General features: G+C 44.3%; 1 protein-coding gene across 4 annotated transcripts in view; it reads left to right on the top strand.

Moving 5' to 3' along the window:
* The first annotated feature begins 206 nt into the window (after window positions 1-206).
* Window positions 207-18,319, top strand: part of FAM169A (family with sequence similarity 169 member A) — a 35,906-nt gene continuing 17,793 nt past the window's right edge. The window contains exons 1-2 of one of the 4 annotated variants that reach the window (XM_083577377.1): window positions 207-1,113; window positions 7,132-7,167. The gene's annotated coding sequence lies outside the window, so the exon portion shown is untranslated. Of the gene's footprint in view, window positions 1,343-1,393; window positions 1,749-7,131; window positions 7,168-18,319 lie in introns of those variants that run through there. The other 3 variants (XM_083577380.1, XM_083577379.1, XM_083577378.1) reach the window with 3 other exon arrangements.

Below are 18,319 nucleotides of genomic sequence, written 5' to 3' on the forward strand. Positions count from 1 at the left end.
TCAGCGGGATTTACCTGACTTCTGAGTAAATATGGAGAATCAAGCTGCAAGTCCCAGCGGTTCCATTTAATTTACTCCACAATAAGCATGTATGGATTGCAGATTTACCAGGACCTAATCCCACTGAGCAAAGTGATATTTACTTCTGTGCAAATGCACTGGGACACATTGCAAAACACAGTCAAAGACCTGCAGTCCAGGAGCCTGGATGATTAAATACACTGTTTCTTATTAAATAAAACGGAGACTTTCCTTCTGTGTTATCCTATGCCAGTTTTATGGCTTATTTACAATACATGGACCATCACTAATGCCTGCCCTTTCTTTTCTTCATTGCAGTAACATACATGAACCTCCCTTCTTCCAGCTCCAAACTCCCCTTTGTTGTAAAATCATCTTTCCAATCAATTTCTAAGCATTTGCCTACTGCACGTTCAACAAAGGCTGTCACTGACGTTATAGCCCTCGCTACTCTGCCATACCCAAACAAGAGATCGCGATGCCGCCAACCCTCTCCAAATGTCTTTCTCCATCTCTGCGTTTCTTTGCCGCCTGCCCATCACTGGCAGCTATCAGTCATTTTGTTCTCTGGAATATTTGCAGCGACTGCTGTTGTGGAGCACGGCTGCAGCAATAGATTGGGGGCCTTTTGGAAGGAAAGGTAGGTGGTGTGTTGTGCCAACGTTACCCTTCATTTTGCATTCATAAATCCTTCGCCCAGCTGTGCCGTCTTTGGAGCACGACAAAAGGAAGGCTTGAATTGATTTTACGCACAAGGTCTCGTTTGTCCCCGGATTTCTTTTGTTGTTGGAGCAGCGGCGGTGGCGGCGGCAGCAGCAGCACCAGCTTCTTGCCGGCTGGGCGATGCACTGAGGAGGGAGAGCTGCAAGCGCGCTGGAGTGGGTGCAGCTGAAAGCTCCAGACGTTGCAGAATGAGTGCGTCAGAAACAGGGAGAGGAGAGGCGAGCGCGGCAGGGGGAGGGACGCCGATGATGCTATCAGGCGCCCAGTAGCAACGGCGAGAGGAGCAGAAGGTGAGCCTAGGTGGACTCCTAGCTGGCCCAGCCACCCCCGGTCCGTTTTGCAGCCCCGGAGGAGGTAGATTTGCCCGAGGTGAGTGAGTGCAGAATGCAGGGGGCGTGATAGGAGATGGGGCAGCCTTCGGCTGATGACAACCTGCTCCCCACTCTCCCTAGTAATCCAGGCCTGGCAAGCACCGGATCCAGGATTCATAGTTGTTGCTAGGCAGCCCGGGTGGGAGTGGTGGTCAGCCCTAGGGTTCGGGGTCTCTCCTCCTTCTCCTCGAAAGGAAGTGACTGTGCTTATCGTCGCGTAAAGCCAGGTAGGCGAGGGCAGCGGAGACCCGGCCGCTGGCGTGTGCGCGCGTCCCTCTTTCCCTGCGCTCCCCCTTGGCGTGCGCTCTAAGCCCACCCTCTCCATGTTCTCTAGGCCTTCCTGCGCTGCGCCTGCATATATCCGAGTGCCTGCGTCCCTCGGGTGCCCGAAGGAACCTGGGCGCAGCACGGGGGGCTTTCGACGCCCACCGCACCCGCTAGGGGCGACCAAAGGTGCCTCCTCACACCGGCGCCCCGTCCGCCCCCTCCGGCTTTTCGCCCGCCCACGTCTCCTCTCCGGAGTGCGGCGTGCGCCTTGCAGCCTTTTCTTGCCGGCCTCAGCTGTGGAGAATGAATTAAACCCGCGCTCCGGGCGCAGCGCTGGGCGTGGGGTCACCGAGGGCGGCGGCAAAGGTAACGGGCGCATGGGATTTCGAGGGGTTCAAGTGTAATCCGGAGGGGAAAAAATAATAATCGTTAATTGGCAAGGTTCCCTTTTCTGTTCCGGCGGCTTGGCGCCCCTCCCCCTTCTGCCTTTTCTTACTGTGATACTGTATGTAGGCCAATAATTGTGGTGGGAGGGTTGTTGGTGCGCGTTATTCTTGCCCAGTGCTCGTTTTAAGCCTGTTGGAGGGAAGGGGTGGTGGACTCTGAGGAGGTATTTGCAAACATCTCTGCATTTTTAAAATGTCGGTGTGAGAGAGGTTTGCTTTTTCTGGATTGTTTACGTCGGGGGTGGGTCGGTTTCAGGGTTGTGAGGTCTGTTTCTGCAAGAAATTCAAAGTAATGTACACTTAGTGTGAACGGTGGAGTCAGCAGCTGTGTATTTTACAGTATTGGGTTTCCCTTTACCATAAGGTCCCGGGGTGGGTAATAGCAACTGAAAAAATAAACAATTGCAGTATATACCAAATAAAACAGTTAACAACCATAAAGACAAGTGTCAGGACAATGAGAAACACTTCCATGCATAAAACAATTACATATATAAAAACAGTTAAAATTAGTTCCAGTGCAGACTGGGATGTAAAGATATTCAACTTCAAAGGCTTGGTGAAAAAAGGTCTTGAGTAGGTGCCAAAAACACACACACAAAAAAAACCAGAGACTGCCTGTTTAATATGGAATGAGAAGGCTTTCCAAAGGCTGCTACCATGTTAAAGGCCTGATTCCTATATCCCAAGAAAGGAACCTCCTGATAACATGGTATCCACAGGGGGCCTTCTCCTGCAGAGCACAGTGATCAGTTGGGTATATAAGTGAAGTGGTGAGACTATCTTTTCGTTTTCCTGGTTCCCAGCTATGTAGGGCTTTGTACCCCAGTACTTGGCAGCATGTCCTGTAAGCTATACACTGAGAAAAAAAGTACTGTATATGAGTACAATCTGCATCTCAGTTACTACAGATCAGGGACTTACTTAAACATAGGACTCTTAAAGCTGGCCAGTAGAACTGCACAAAGACCTAGTCAAAGGCAAACACATTTCATTCATTCAGCCTTTATTGGCATAATAGCAAACACTTAATCATATTTTATAGGAGAGGAACTTAGAACAAGACTAGCCATGCCAGAGAAACATGTATTTTCACTTGCGTTAAATTATACGGAGTAAGAAGTAACTGCAAATCACCTAGAGTTGTAGATCCTGAGGATCTACCTTTTATCCTGGTTTACATGAAAGTATTCGGCAGGATCTTTTAACAAGTCACAGGTTAACTTTGTGATTTATATAGGGCTTATAGCAGGCATGTCCAAAGTCCATTTTGGGGGCCAAATTCGGCCCCCGTGGCAGCATATGTCCTGGGATAAAATCCTTTGAAAGCTCAACAACTTTGGGGTGAAATTGTAAAAAAATAAAGCTCAACAACCTAAATCCTAAAAAAAGGCTCAACATCATTGGTTGGCCCTCACACATGTTCACTTCATCAAATCTGGCCCTCTCTGAAAAAAGTTTGGGCACCCTGGCATATAGGAATGGGTAGTCTTGCACATGGTTACAGCACAGTCCAATCCTACTTACAGACAAATCTGGTCGGCTTCATTCCCAGGCAAGTAAGTTCAGGAGTGCAGTTTAAATTTAGGTTAATTACCAGGAGTGGTGATTCCCAAAGTGTGTGCTGGAGAGTTTCTAGGGAGGTCTGGGCTCTTGGGGCTTTGTGTGTATGTTTGTAGTAGCAAGTTTATTATGTCTTTGCTGTTATACTCTCAGCTGTTCTTGAGGGATTTTATACCTGATTCTAGCAAGATGTTTTTGTGTGCCATGTTGCTTTTGCTGGTGTAAATAAATTAAGGTGTGCTACTAACAATAGACATGATAGTGTCCCTCGTGTGTCTGCCTTTGTGCATATTGCTGTGAAGGGAAGCACCATGCAGAGGCATTATAAATTAAGAATGTGTTTCCAAAGTGGCCTGCCTTGAGCTTCTCCAATTTGTGTGGTGGTGAGTGACTACTTATAGTACAGTATGTCTAATACCCCATGCTTCCCTGGGTTGATTTCAAGGGTGACAAACAATTTGTGTCCCATCCTCCCTCACAAAGTTCTCAGATGCCATAGAATCCCTCACACCCTTCTGCTCATGGGTCTTGTACGTGCCCTTTGTCATTTTATCAACTTGCCTCAGCCAAATCATCTGTTTCACATTATGTCTCAAAGTTGAGGAGCCTCATAATTCTTACAGCCTTGGGGAATTGGTTTCTGACTAAGTTGGACAACTTCTGCACCATGGCAAAATTCTGTTTTGAATCCTAGGAATTACCGGGGCTCTTAATTGAGAATTACTTTAGCATGCATCCATCTCTGTTCCCCAGACTTTGGGACCTGGATGGATGCAAACTGATTTCATACCAGGGCATTGCCTGTTTCAGATTGCATTGCAATTACTGGCAGTGCTGCAATGAAGACGTGTCCTCTTGTACAGTGGTAGCTTGGGTTAAGTGCTTACCGTATTTTTTGCACCATAACACTCACTTTTTTCCTCCTAGAAAGTAAGGGGAAATGTCTGTGCGTGTTATGGAGGGAATGCCTACGGGTGGCTGGGGGGGGGGAATCTGCTGCAGTAGTGAGCAGAGGATCCATGGTTCCCCTTCCTTTCCTCCTCCGTGGCTCGCTTTGAAACAGCAAAGCAGGAGAAGAGCCGCTGAGTGGGGAGGAGAGAGGGACAGAGAGCCTGCTTCTTTAAAGGAGCAAAGCGGGAGAGGAGAGGAGCCGCTTACACGAGTGTAAGCGGCTCCTGTCCGGTTGGTTCCTTTAAAGCAAGCAGGCTCTCTGTCCCTCTCTCCTCCCCACTCAGCTCGCTAAATAGCAGCAAAGTTTTTCAGCTCGCTAAGCCAGGGATGAGCGGGGAGGAGGGAGAAAAGCAGAGCCTGCTTGCTTTAAAGGAGCAAAGTGGGAGAGGAGAGGAGCCTTCTCCCCTTATACCCCTCTTCTGCATTATTAGCAGCATCCTTCTCCTTGTCCCTTGAGTGCTTTCCTTCCCTCCCCACTTAAAATGTGGTTACAAAGCACGGATCCACATGGATCCTCAGGATTTTTGCACTGGGTCACCCCAAATTCACCATCAGATCACATAACATGTCCATGGCTACATCTTGCACCAAAAAAATCACGCACCCACTGTTGCCTGGGGCTGCAGTGGTGCAAAAACATGGTTACAAAGCATGGATCCACATGGATCCTCAGGATTTTTGCATTGGGCTACTCCAAACTCACTGTCAGATCACATGTCTGTGGCCACAGCATGAACCACAAAAATCATACATCCACTGTTTCGTTTAGAATATTTTTTTTCTTGTTTTCCTCCTCTAAAAACTATGTGCATGTTATGGTCGGGTGCGTGTTATAGAGCGAAAAATACGGTAATTCGTTCCGGAGGTCCGTTCTTAACCTGAAACTGTTATGAACCTGAAGCACCACTTTAGCTAATGGGGCCTCCTGCTGCTGCTGTGCCGCCGGAACATGATTTCTGTCCTCATCCTGAAGCAAAGTTCTTAACCCAAGGTACTATTTCTGGGTTAGCGGAGTCTGTAACCTGAAGCGTATGTAACCCGAGGTACCACTGTATTCTCTAAAGCACCATGAACATTGATGGTGTTGTTTACAGCACCGCCCGCTGACACCATTTTAAAGCATGTGAATGGCATTAGAGTAGGGGCTTAGATGAGCAATAACTTACCCTTAAAAGAGAACTGCTGTTGAGAAGCTCAGGAGGTATTTCCTTCTCCCACTAAGAACCTTGCTCTAGGAGAGGCCAGATGCAGAAGAAGGGAGGATTTGAGGAGGTGTTGCATCTCCCTCTTCTGCACAGTTACTAAAGGTGCCTGAGCCCTTTCCTCATTTGCACCCAATCACCCTAGTTCTAGAGGACATTCTCAGTCTGTGTGGGTGTGCCAGAGAGGCCTGCTTGGTTGGGGAGGGGGGACTTGAAAATTGTGGGTGGGACGGAAGGACTTCTCCTCTTCGCCAGATTTCCCAACCGCCACCAAATGGTCATTTGGGGAAATGCAAAAAAACCCCTACCCTCTATGAGATATTTTGCTTGTTTTGGAAGGAGTGAAATGCTCTCTAAGATAATTTATCTACTCAAAATGTTTAGTATGGATTTATTTGTGCGAGACAAAATACTGCCGGAGAGAAGGTTAATTCCTCAGAATTCTGTAGACTTGAGTCCTAGATGATACTGCTATGTCCTTGAGAAAAGCTAAGAGAGCTTTAGCTGCAGCTTGCCACCTCTTCCTGGTGACCTTTGATCTAGTTTGGAGATATTAGAAGCAAGCACCCTGTATCTGCTGTCCTTTTGATATGGCTGACCCCTTGCGGTGGAGCTTTCCGCCTCTCTTCTCAAAGGACTGACGCAGATACCCTAGGGGAGCATAGCACGCAGCAGTGTGCAGCTCCCTCTCTCTAGGGATGTTATATTTTCAATTTTGCATGTACAGAATTTAAGGCATTTACAAGGCTGCAATTCTATGCACGCTTACCTAGAAATGAGCTCCATTGCGTAGAGTGTGCCTAATTGTGGAGTAAACATCTGTAGATTTCCCTAAATATGCCAACTAGTACAATTTTATGTGCTAAGTTATAAACGATGCAAGGCTTGGGGAAACCCAGCCAGATGGGCGGGGTATAAATAATAAATTATTATTATATTATTTGACATTGTTGAAGTTTTACTTCTTTAGGGTTGATAATAAAATAAATATTGCATACATTCAAAATTTGCCCTCAAAATCTCTAGCCTGGCAATGCAAATTGTGGGTGTACCTTAGAACCAGTAGCCTTCAACATTTTCAGATCTGGGATCCAGTTTCATCCAGAACGTGCATTGGAGACTGGGAGTCCCACTTCCCACCAGACATATCTCCTTCAGGAATGTGTTCCACAGTTAGGGTGCACCACAGAAAAGACCCTTTCTTTGTACTTCTAAAGATGGAATGCAGAGAAGGGTGTGGGGGACAGTTCTCTTGTTGCTACTCCAGTGAAATCAGGATGCAATTCAGTTGTGGGTCCTAATCTACCAGTTTACGACCAGTGCAATAGAATAGCTCCTGTTGCAAGGGAAGATCAGCACCAGGGGACAAACTGGCTTCCAATCTTGTTGTCATGGAATGCCTCATATTGCTCAGAACTTTGCAAACCAATGAGATAGAAAACAAAGCTCATTGTTAGGTAGTGTGAGTCTTAAACTGTCTTAATATGTCTGGCAGAATAACTTTGACAAGAGGTATGTCATACCTCCATTCATCTCAGTAAATTTCACCTCTGGACCCTAATAATTCTGTTGTTTTTTTCCCCCCAGCATAAACTGTCTGACCACATCAAATCCCCAGGGACTGTGAGTATTTGTTAGCATTTACTACTCTCTTACTTTAATCTGTTTATATCCAGCCTCCATTGTGTGGGGAACAACAATTGCGAAAAATAATAAAATAAATGGCTGTACAACAGAGGTACCCCATGCTTGGCAGAATACCAAGCATTTTTGTAAACTGGTCATTTATCTGTCTGGCAGCTTTGTGCAGCGTGGGTGTGTGGTACAAAATCTGCTAAGGTTATATGCAGAACAAGGGCTGTTTATATCTGGAAAAAAAGTACCGGTATATAAAAGTTTTCAAAAAATAAAAGGGCCTCATTGCAAAAGTTGCCGCCATTTGAATTCTAAGCTTGCTTCCTTGGAAGCAAACCCCTCTGGAGCATATTGAAATTTCCTTTGCGGTGGGCTGGGAACTGTGATTCCAATTCAGATGTGCTCTGGATGTTTGCAATGGAAGCCAGCTGTTAGGCAGCACTGACAGACTGACTGGCACTCCCTGTGTATTTATTACATTTCTATCCCAGCCTTCCTCCCTGAAGAACCCATAATGTATGGAAACAAGGCACTTAATGGCCCTGAATCTCTGGAGCAGTGCTTGTAGCTTGAGGGTAGAAGATGGGTATAGTGGGGAGACCACCGTTTTGGAACCTAATATAAATTAGCTTAAGGAAATTCACAGAAGGATAACTTCCAGTCCCCTGAAAAGTTTTGAAGTAGGGCCAGGGGACCTTCCTGAATGATGTGGTGGGGCAGCGGGGAATTGTGTGAAGGTGGGCAGAGCGTCACATCTGCATCCTGTCAGTCTCCTCAGCCCATCGGGGGCTTTTCGCGATGCACGGATGGCAATGGCATAAGGAGTGCATGTGAAACTTCCTGTGAATTTCCTTAGTACAGCAGCTTTTCTTAGGATCCAAGCCACAGTTTTTAAAACAAGGATAAATATGCATGTTACGCTTACAAAAGCAAATAAAAATATCAGGCAGGTTGCCTGTCTAAGCCTTGAAGGAGATGCAGAAGTTGGATCTGAACAAGCATTCAGTTTGTATCAGCCAAACTGTCAATGGGGGCTACCAGGCGCACCTTGTGGGTGAGGAATGTGGTGTGAGCTCTCTTTTATATTATAGAATCATAGAGTTGGAAGGGACCATGAGGGTCATCTAGTCCAACCCCCCTGCAATGCAGGACTCGTTTGTCCGAGTTGAACCCACAACCCTGAGATTAAGAGTCTCGTGCTGTATCTTCTGAGCTGTCCCAGCTGGATATGTTTGTCTTCATCTTTCTCTTGGTTGTTGCTCCCAGTTAAAAGTATCCTGACAAACGTTAGTTCAGGTACACATGTGTGCATCGGCTGGAACACTAAAGATTGCCAGGCTCCTTTGGAAGTACAAGAGGAGGTGCGTGGCATGGGGCTGCTACCCATGAAGTGTTTGTTGATTGCGCCATTGATCGTGACGTAGCGTGATGGCAAAGACCATTTTGACCATGTAAAGTTGACAAGTGACGAAAGCATTTGCTTTCAGATGGCTGCAGCCAGCAGCATATTTGAGCAGCAGGAGCTTAAGAACTTTTCTGGACACTCTTCGTTTTTGCACCTGAGATGATTGCATTGCAATGGTAGTTTTGGCTGGTTCGGTATCATCCTAGCAAATTAACTCTGTTGAAGTCCATGTGTCCCTGATGTTGCCTCGGTGGAGGATGGAGAGGGGTGTGTGAGTGTGTATGCAAACTAGCCTGCTGTGCAGAGTTAGAATTCACATCCATTGCTTTGCAAGCTTTTGCCTCTGGCTGCACCCCTTGCCATGTGGCCCTCTGAAACACACTAAGAAAGAAAGCGGCCCTCAGCTTGAAAAACGGTTCCGCACCATAGTGCTACACCAGCATCACAACATAGAGTTCAAAGAATTTGGAAGCTTGGCTTTGATGTTGCTTGATATTGGCAAGCACAGTTGACAACCATTATCTGAATTGATATGCTTTTAATGTACAGCGTTCTTCCCTTTCCTGTGCCTTTAAAGGGGCTCAGTTTTTCAAAGAGTTGTGGGAGTTACTTCCCTACCAATGCAGCGTGTGCAACTCTAAATTGTGTGCCCTTAAAGGAGGCATATCTGTAGAAGTTCTGACCCTGGAAAGATCCCTGTGTTCCTATCAATTCCTGGCCCTGTTAACCTGCCTTTGTGGTATTCAAGGCATTTAAACTATTCTGAAGACTGAAAGAGCTGTGTGCTTTCATGAGAGTAATTAATTCTGGTTACCACATGATTGTTGTTTCTCATATAAACTCTACGTCGAGAATGGAGAAAATTGTATACAGTATATATGTATATAAATCTTATAACTCATTTAAATCAATCTTGCGTTTTTGTTATTTTAGGTTTCACATATGTGCTCCAGATACCTTTAATCTGTTTCACAACTGACATAAGACTTGCACAAGACTTTGTGGGATCATGAAACCAGTATTGTGTTTTTAAGTTGTACGTTATATACCGCCTTGCAATATTTTATACCAAAGTGCGGTTTATAAATATTTAAATAATGATAAACTACTTTGGGTGACGTTAGCTTGTCCCATCTAGATTAATTTTGCCTTGTAAAATTCGACCTGTTGATTTTATAATGCTAAAAACACTCAAAGCAGCACATTTCAAATATTGGCCAATTTAAATTGGATTAAAATATCTATCAGGATATTTAACCTGGTGCACTGATGAGATGAGCCAGCAGAACTTTTTACTTCCCTGTGCCATTTTCTAACACATGTGGCAGTTTTTAGGCAGAGCATTCCCAGGGGGGCCAATTGCCTTGAGTTAGACTTTGATCTGACAGAAGGTCATTGTTCTGCTTGAGCCGTAAAAAGATGTCAGTTTTTGATTTTGACCCATATGGTTTCTGCTTGAAAGCCTTATGGTTTCCCAGAGATGGGCTGTCTGTAGCTTACAAGCTGTGTGAAAGTTCATTAGGGCAGTTTTGTATCCTCTACAATGTAAAAGTCCTGTGAGCACTTGTTCTCCCACTGTGTATGATTATAAATTGCTAGCTTTCACGGTGGCCGAAGGAAGTTTGGAAATGTGGTGGGAAATAATGCTAAAGGATCAGAAGGAATGAATCAAATAAGATGTTACCGGTATTTCTCTGTGGATTTTTCACCTCATCTTGATGACGTAGATAACACTTGTGTGTAGGGCTGGGCGATACATGGTTTTCAACAATGTGATATATCACTAGCTAAACACCACACTATATTGATGTATCACAATGTATGAAATAAGGAAGGAGCGGGGTGGGGTAAATTCTATTGGGGAAACCTTCCGGCATGTGGGATTTGGCTGATAATCCAGAATCTTTAGCTGGACCCTGAATTTCAGGAGTTTTGATTGGGGCAGTTGGTGTATTCTACACTGTAGAAGTTAGCTCCTCTCCTCCAGTGTCACGACCCAACAATGTGATCCGACCCCCAACAATGCTGCTCTTAGCTTAAAAAACAAATTGTGGTTGGTCAGACTTCCTGCTGTCTCATCTAGTTTGGCTCTGAAATATGCCATTTAGTTGGTTCACGATTCATTTCCCCTTGGTTGCTGCTGAGTAAACGTTTGACCCTTGCCCCTTTTATTTTTCCTTTTGCAATTCACCATGATATATATTTGTAGCGTTACATGTCAGAGGTTTTTCTACCAAACTTTGTTTTCCAGAAGAACAACAAACTCTTCTTAAAAACATGAAACCTTCATATGAGCCAGAAGCATGGCAGCTGCTGTTTCTCAGGTTTCATAAATAGTTGTGCCTTGACATAATTTAAAAACTGTTGAAACAGATGAAGACTGAGGGCAAGGAGGAGTAGGAACTGGGTCTTCATTAATTTCCCTTTGAATTCAGATCGGAAGCTATGACTTGTCTCACTTTCTAATACAGAGCAGCATAAGCTCATTGGAAAGAGATTACAAATAATATGGTTGGTGCATTAATCTAGGCTTCTTGGTGGATGTTGACAACCTATTTTTAAATCTGACAAACAAGACGGTGGAAAGTAATCTTGTTGTAGCATTCAGCTGTATGAAGATCTAGGGAAGATCTTACTCTGCCCCATCCCACGATTTTTCGTGTCTACACAAAAGTGCCGGAATAGGTTGCCCGGGCATTTGTGATTAGGTGATATCAGTGTACTGAGGACCTTCCTCCTTTATCTTCTGAGCCAGGTGAGGTGGTGTGAAGGGCCTTCAGTGGGAAAGTGGGCTATAAATTTATGAATTATTAAGTAAATAGGATGCTGGTGGTAGTAAGTGATGTAGGAACCAAAGAAGGGCATATCTTCTGGCAAGTTGAGAGTAAAGGCTTAAAAGTTAGGCTGAGAATCAGAACTTTAAAATTTTGGGAATGTAGGGGTGGTCCCTCCAGACTTACATTTTGTTTCAGGTGCCTCCTGAGACCTATTCTTGAGTCATGACACAATCATGGTGCATAAGTGGTGGGTTGATTCTTCTTTACCTTGTTCTGCGATCCTTCCCCAATGCCAGCTCATCGTTGCTTTCCGGGAGTATATAATGCAGCAAAAGGGAGGTGAAAATAAACCCAAACATTTGTGGTATTCTATATTGTTAAATAAAAAATAAATTAATTAATTAAAAATTTATAATTGTAAATTGAATATAAGAGATAAATATGTAATATCAAACAGCAGTGGGGAAAACTATGGACCGTAACTATGACTAGGAGTGGGAAGTCAACTTTTTGGGGAAATTGTATTAAATTTGATGTAATTTGGCATTGATTTGTTTTTTTAAAAATGGAAAACTAATAAATATTATTTGGCTAGATAGATGGATAGATAGTTGTGAGTTTTCAGCAGGGAGTAGGGGATATGTACTGATTGCAAATGAAGCAGTGTGACCACCACAAAACTTTTGCAGGGTTGCATAAGCTTAGTTGTACTGTACTGCATATGACCATAGCCTTGCCTGCCAGAGCTAGGGGTCTTTTTATTAAGGGCATCTATCCCCTATCCTTCCTCTAGCTCTCTCAGTGCAATGAGTGGTCAAGTTTAGAACTGCAGCAGCCTTCAGTTACCATATTTTTCGCTCTATAAGACGCACTTTTTCCCCTTCAAAAATTAAGGGGAAATGTGTGTACGTCTTATGGAGCGAATGCAGGCTGCTTGGCTTCAGCGATAGCAACGCGAAGCCTCCGAAGTGCAGAGGGAGAGCTTCCCCCACGCTCCGGATGCTTCGCGTTGCTTTCGCTGAAGCCGCCTGAAGCCCCCGGAGCACAACAGGAACTCCCGCTGCACTCCGGGGGCTTCAGGCAGCTATCCGCAAACCTTCGGAGCGCAGCAGGAGTTCCCGCTGCGCTCTGAAGGCGTGCGGATAGCTGCCTGAAGCCTGGAGAGTGAGAGGGGTTGGTGCACACCGATCCCTCTTGCTCTCCAGGCTTCGCTTCGCTGGAGAGGCGCTGCACAGTTTTCCCTCTCTGTGCAGCGCCCCTTCAGCGAAGCGGGAGGAGAAATGGAAGGGGCTCCATTTCTCCTGAAGCTTCACTGAAGGGGCGCTGAGCAGAGAGGGGGAGAATTCCCCCCCCCCCCCGTTCTCCCCCTCTAAAACAAGGTGCGTCCTATGGTCCGGTGCGTCCTATAGAGCGAAAAATACGGTATATTGTACTACAAATCCCACACCAAAATATGTTTCTCATAGAATCCCTAGAGGATCATCTAGTCCAACCCCCTTTTGCTCAAACCACGACTCTGAGATTAAGAGTCTCATGCTCTGCTGATGGAGCCTTCCCAGGGCAAAGCGTTTATTTACTATGTTTACACCCTGGTTTTCTGGTATGATGGAACTCAAGATGGGATTCATAGGGGCTGCCAGGCTGTCTCTTGCCCTGCTTAGCTTTAGCAAAGTTGCTGCATCATGTACCTTGAGAACCTGCCCTGTTCTGAGACCATTCAGAGCTTTGAAGAGAGTTAACTATACTGGACAAGTTATTGGCTTAGTTGCTCAGAATGTACACATTCCCAACACTTCCTGGCAGCTGCATGCTGCAGTGGAAGACGGATAATAGTGCCTGTCTTCCATTACTGACTGTGCCAGTGAGGTACCCCAAAGTTCCTCCAAACACAGCTGGAAAACCACTTTTCTAGGCTGAGCAGTCTTTGAACATACTGTATTTATTATATTTCTTTCATTTTCTCGTGTGATACTGAGATGCAGTGGGAGTAACATAAATGACCAGGCAACTCCCATTTATTTTCAGTGACAGCAGTTTGGTCATGAATGGGCTGCCTGTGAGATGCGCTTGTTGAACTGCGTTCACAGTTTTTTTAAAAAAAATAATTCTGTGGCAATTAATATAATGCACTTAAAATTAAAAATTTAAGCTAAGATGAGCTGGAATCTGCAGCCTGTTCGGCAAATTATGGATCATGTTTCCACAATTTCTTCCTTTTGCAAACTGTTCTGCGATTGCTGCTGTCTTGCACAATTGTCATAGAAGAGGAAAGGATGCTTGAATCTCCCAACCCGAACAAATGTTATTTAGGCCTCTCTGCTCTCAGACTTCAGCATTTATTATTACTCATACAGATGTTGCAGCCTTATGGGCTAGTCTTGTGTCCCTCAAAGCTGAATTCTGTGCTTGTCACATTCTGCCCTTTCCCCCTCTTGTTCAGCCACAGCCCTGGTTTTTCCCCTAGGTAAATCCCTTTAGCTCATCATTGTATAGCTCATCATTGTATTACAGGATATTCCTGTAATCAGCCATATTGACATTGAAAATGCTGAAGTGAATCAGGGTGCCCATACTTGCTTATTTTGTGCTGCATTGAATTCAGTCTAAGAAGCCACAACAATGGCACATTCTGTTAGTGATGGACGTGCTGCTTGTAGCGTAGTCACTTTGCACGGCCACGGAGTGTGTGGAAGGTCTGTAGCTATTACAGTGAAAGCAGGCACGACTTCGGGGTCTTAGCACAAAGAACCTTTTAATGCTGTTATGTAAGTGCGCACGGTGGCGTCTCTCTCTCTCCTCTTAACGGTGTGATAAAAATGAGAGTGCCTGCTTGTTTCATACAAAAGCGCCGTACTCCTAATTAAATAATGGGTTGTGTTTGGGATTTATTGGAATTATTGTCTCTTCCCTTTTCAAATTTCCGTTCTGCATGAATGGCTGCGACAATTTGTGTTGCTTAAGGCTACATTGCGTTTGTTCAGGCAGCCAGAATATTCACTGACCGATCGGGTAGTTATCTCATGAACAGAGCACAACCCCGAGCGCATGACGAGGATTTGATCTGACAGTTTTACTGTCATGCAATGCAAAGAGGTTTTAAAGCAAGAGGAAGGAGAAGCAGCCATCTGGGTGTTGTAGGAGGAATCTGGGCTGTCCTCAGTTGTCAGAAATGATGCAAGATGCTTTCCAGCATACACAACTGCTTCTGTCTGGCTCATCTGTCTGTCTCTGTCTGTCTGTCTGTCTGTCTGTCTGTCTATCCATCCATCTATCTATCTGTATCTGTATCTGTATCTGTATCTGTATCTGTATCTGTATCTGTATCTCTATCTCTATCTCTATCTCTATCTCTCTATCTCTCTATCTCTATCTCTATCTCTATCTCTATCTCTATCTCTATCTCTCCATCTATCATCTGTCATCCATCCATCCATCTGGCTATCTAGCTATCATCTATCATGGATCATTGTTGGCATCCATCTGTCTCGAGAGACAATGGAAGAATGCACCTTTGGGGGTAAAGTCAAATTGTTAGGAGACTTACAGCGCCTGCTGTGGCTGTAGAGGCCAGTACTAAAGAGACATGTTTTATTGCAGCTGGGGAAGATGAAGGCATCTGGTTTCACTGTTACAGATGCACCATGGCATTTCTTCTCTCCTATCAGAGAGAGTGAGAGAGCGCTAATTTTAATATTCTCCATATTTTAAAGGCTTATTATGTAACCTCAAAAGAAAGCTAAGCAGTGACAGATACGCATCAATATGGACCATACGTCGGCTTTTGAATCCAGACTTACATTTTTACTTTCATAAGTCCTTGGTATATTTACAAACAGGCATAAAAGTCACAGATTAAATTTGTTAATTGCAGTGAGTTCACTTTTGTAATGGATAGTGTTCAGGACTGGAAAAACCCTGTTTAAAGTAAAGCAGTATCTATTAGGATTATTGATGATCATGACAATGAAACACCTTTCCTAGAAAGGTGTGTGTGTTGTCTGGTCAGTCTTTTTTGTCTCACCAAATCCTGGAAGCAAAGCCAGTGTATTTGACCTGAGAATTGTGAAAGACTGAAATGAGAGAACTTAACAATTTTTTACACTAGGTATTGGAACGAAATATATAACAGGAATTTATTTGGATTTTCTGGTTCTGTGAAGAAAGCAGAAGCTGAGGAAGAACTATTGACTTGTGTTCCTGAAATGCAAATGCAAAATTCTGGTTCATTACAAGCACACAAATGAAGCACAACATTTTTCTTCTCCTGGAACGTTTCCGTAATTGAAAATGAAGCCAGAGTGCAGCAGTTAAGCAGTTGCTGCTGCTCGTTTTCTGCTTCAGTTCTGCTTTATTCTAAAAATGTCAGGAATGATGATGACCTAGAGGGTTTTTGATGGGGCAGGTGGTTCACATATTTCACTGTTGTGTAAGCCTGATGGAAACTTCCACTGTAACACGCAGGTTCTTACCCTCTCCCACTTTTTTTATTGGATGTTCTTTAGTTTGGTTGTACACAGTGCAGAGTGATTTTCATTTGCTTCCAGTTCTTCAGCTGCACTGTTCTACTCTAGTAAACTTCAGCCTTGAGCATTTAGGTTTAGAGTACAGTTTTGAAAATACGTGACCGAGTTACACTACTAAAACTGAGCAGGTCTTAACACTGCAAGCAGCCAGACTGTTTGGGCACCATTCCTTTAGCTGCTCTATTCTCTTCAGAAGAAGGGCAGGGTGTTACGAATAAAATGTCATGAAGCTGTTAATCTGCCTCCCAGGCTTCATACCATCACTAGTTCCTGGTGCCACGTGATGCAAATGATTTCCTCCTTAATCCTACCTTAATTGTCTTTTTATGGAAATGGGCCTACATAGGATTTGGGTCATCCTTAGCAGCCGTGTCATTTTCCTAAATGCAAAGCTGCCATTGTAGTTTCTGCCTTCAGCTGGAGTTGGGAGAAGTAGCTTCTGGTATCCGCCAAAGCTTTGTGTGAACCATTTGTCCATAATAAGCGTATACGCACATTATGCACTATAAGCAAGGGCATATATGCTGCCTAAAAATGTTCTTTGCGTAGCTTACATTATCAATGAAATATCAAAATTACAGCTGTACTAGGTGTAGGCACTGTGTTAACCATAATAACAATTTCCCCTGCTTAAGTGTAGCACGTGTGGGAGTGAGCTACCAAGAAAACAGGATATTACAAGTGTTGTCTATGGCGTATCGTATGCAGACTTTTGCTGAGGTTTTATTCCTCCTTGCTTTTGATACAGAAAAATAGGGGTGGTTGGCTTTTGCTGCCCTACTCCCCAAGGGACAGAGTCCCCTAAATCCATGATGGGTTAGAGATGAATAGATGGAGGCAGTGAAAGCAAGGCAGATCTTTTATTTTTCTGTTGCAACTGAGTTCCCTCCCCTCCTAGCAAGGAGGCAAGAGAGACCCAGAACCGCGAAGAAACATCCCTTTTAAGGGTTTACATTTTGGTGTGGAGAAAAAGGACACCCCCTTTACAAAGAGTCAGAAATTACATCTCACATAAGGTGGGGTTACTGTGGCTCAGGCAGGCCAAGGTGTGATATTCCTGAAGATTAACAAGTTTTACATCGTTCCAGACAGTTTACACAAAACACCAGCATTTGATAAGACAACCAGAATGCAGGTCAGACATCCCTCAATGCAGAGCATCTGGGCAAACGATGACAATTAATACAAAGGAGGTTCATAGATCTAGGAGGGAAATCCCTTCTGCCTCCGTGTGCTCAGGCAAGGGGGATTAAGGAGGCAGAGGAAATACTTACGTGTCTTTAGGAGAGCCAAGATGGCTTTTGGATTGCTCTCCTGTACTATTTTAGACATGTGGTTTATATACTTACGTATGTGTGTTTACCTTGTGCAATTATCAACATTCTATATTTGAGACCTTGGAATTCCTATAACTATTTCATTTTGGGGAGCTGCATAAATTCAGCCAGCTTTGAGAAATGACAAAAGAATTGTTCTGCTGAGCTGTTTCACTTGAGCGGATATAGTAACAGTGAACTGCAAATCTCGTCAGTACATGTGTGAGGATAGCGTTTTTATTTCCCCGCCCCAGTATAAAATCATGGAATTGTAGAGTTAGAAGGTACCCTGAGGGTCATCTAATCTAACCCACTGCTAATCAGGAACCTCACAGTGCTTGGAGATTTGAATTTATTTAAAGTAGCTAGGTGTTTCCTTACCACCTCTCTTCCTGCCCTGGGCTACAGCTCCCTCCCCGCATCATTTATTCTCTTACCACTAGCTTTAGGCACTGCTTTCCTTTTGGGTGAAGATAGAGGCAAAGTAGGTGTTGAGCAGTTCCACCTTATCTCAGTATGCATCCTTTGAATCTCATTTGCCTTGTGGTTGCCTGTCTGCTCTGTTTGGAGAGGTCCTTATTTGAAGGTCTTTGCAGTTTGCTTGGATTTTCACCATCCTGGATTATTGGGAGTCCTCCACAAGCGGTACCTATTTATCTACTTGCACTGTGTGCTTTCGAACTGCTAGGTTGGCAGGAGCAGGGACCAAGCAATGGGAGCTCACCCCGTCACAGGGATTCGAACTGCCGACCTTCTGATCGGCAAGTCCTAGGCTCTGTGGTTTAACCCACAGCGCCACCTGCTTACTTTGACTTAATTATGAGGAAATTGAATAACAACAGTCCCAGTGCAGATCCTTGGGAGACTTCGCTTCTTACTTTTCTCCATTGTGAGGCTGTATTTACTCTTGCTGCCTGGTTGCTGGTTTAACAAAAGGAAGCAATCAGTGCACATCCTCTTATCATTTTTGTGTTAATTTCATTAGTTTTAATTGCCATGAGCTCCGGATATAAAAATGTAAACAAATCTTCCCTCTGTTGAGTTTACTAGTAAATACAGTGATTAGTGTTAAATACTAATCACTGCTGGTTAGGGACTTCATAAAATGCTTTTTGAAAG

Source organism: Podarcis filfolensis (assembly GCF_964270895.1).
Source record: "Podarcis filfolensis genome assembly, chromosome: 11".
Taxonomy (NCBI): domain Eukaryota; kingdom Metazoa; phylum Chordata; class Lepidosauria; order Squamata; family Lacertidae; genus Podarcis; species Podarcis filfolensis.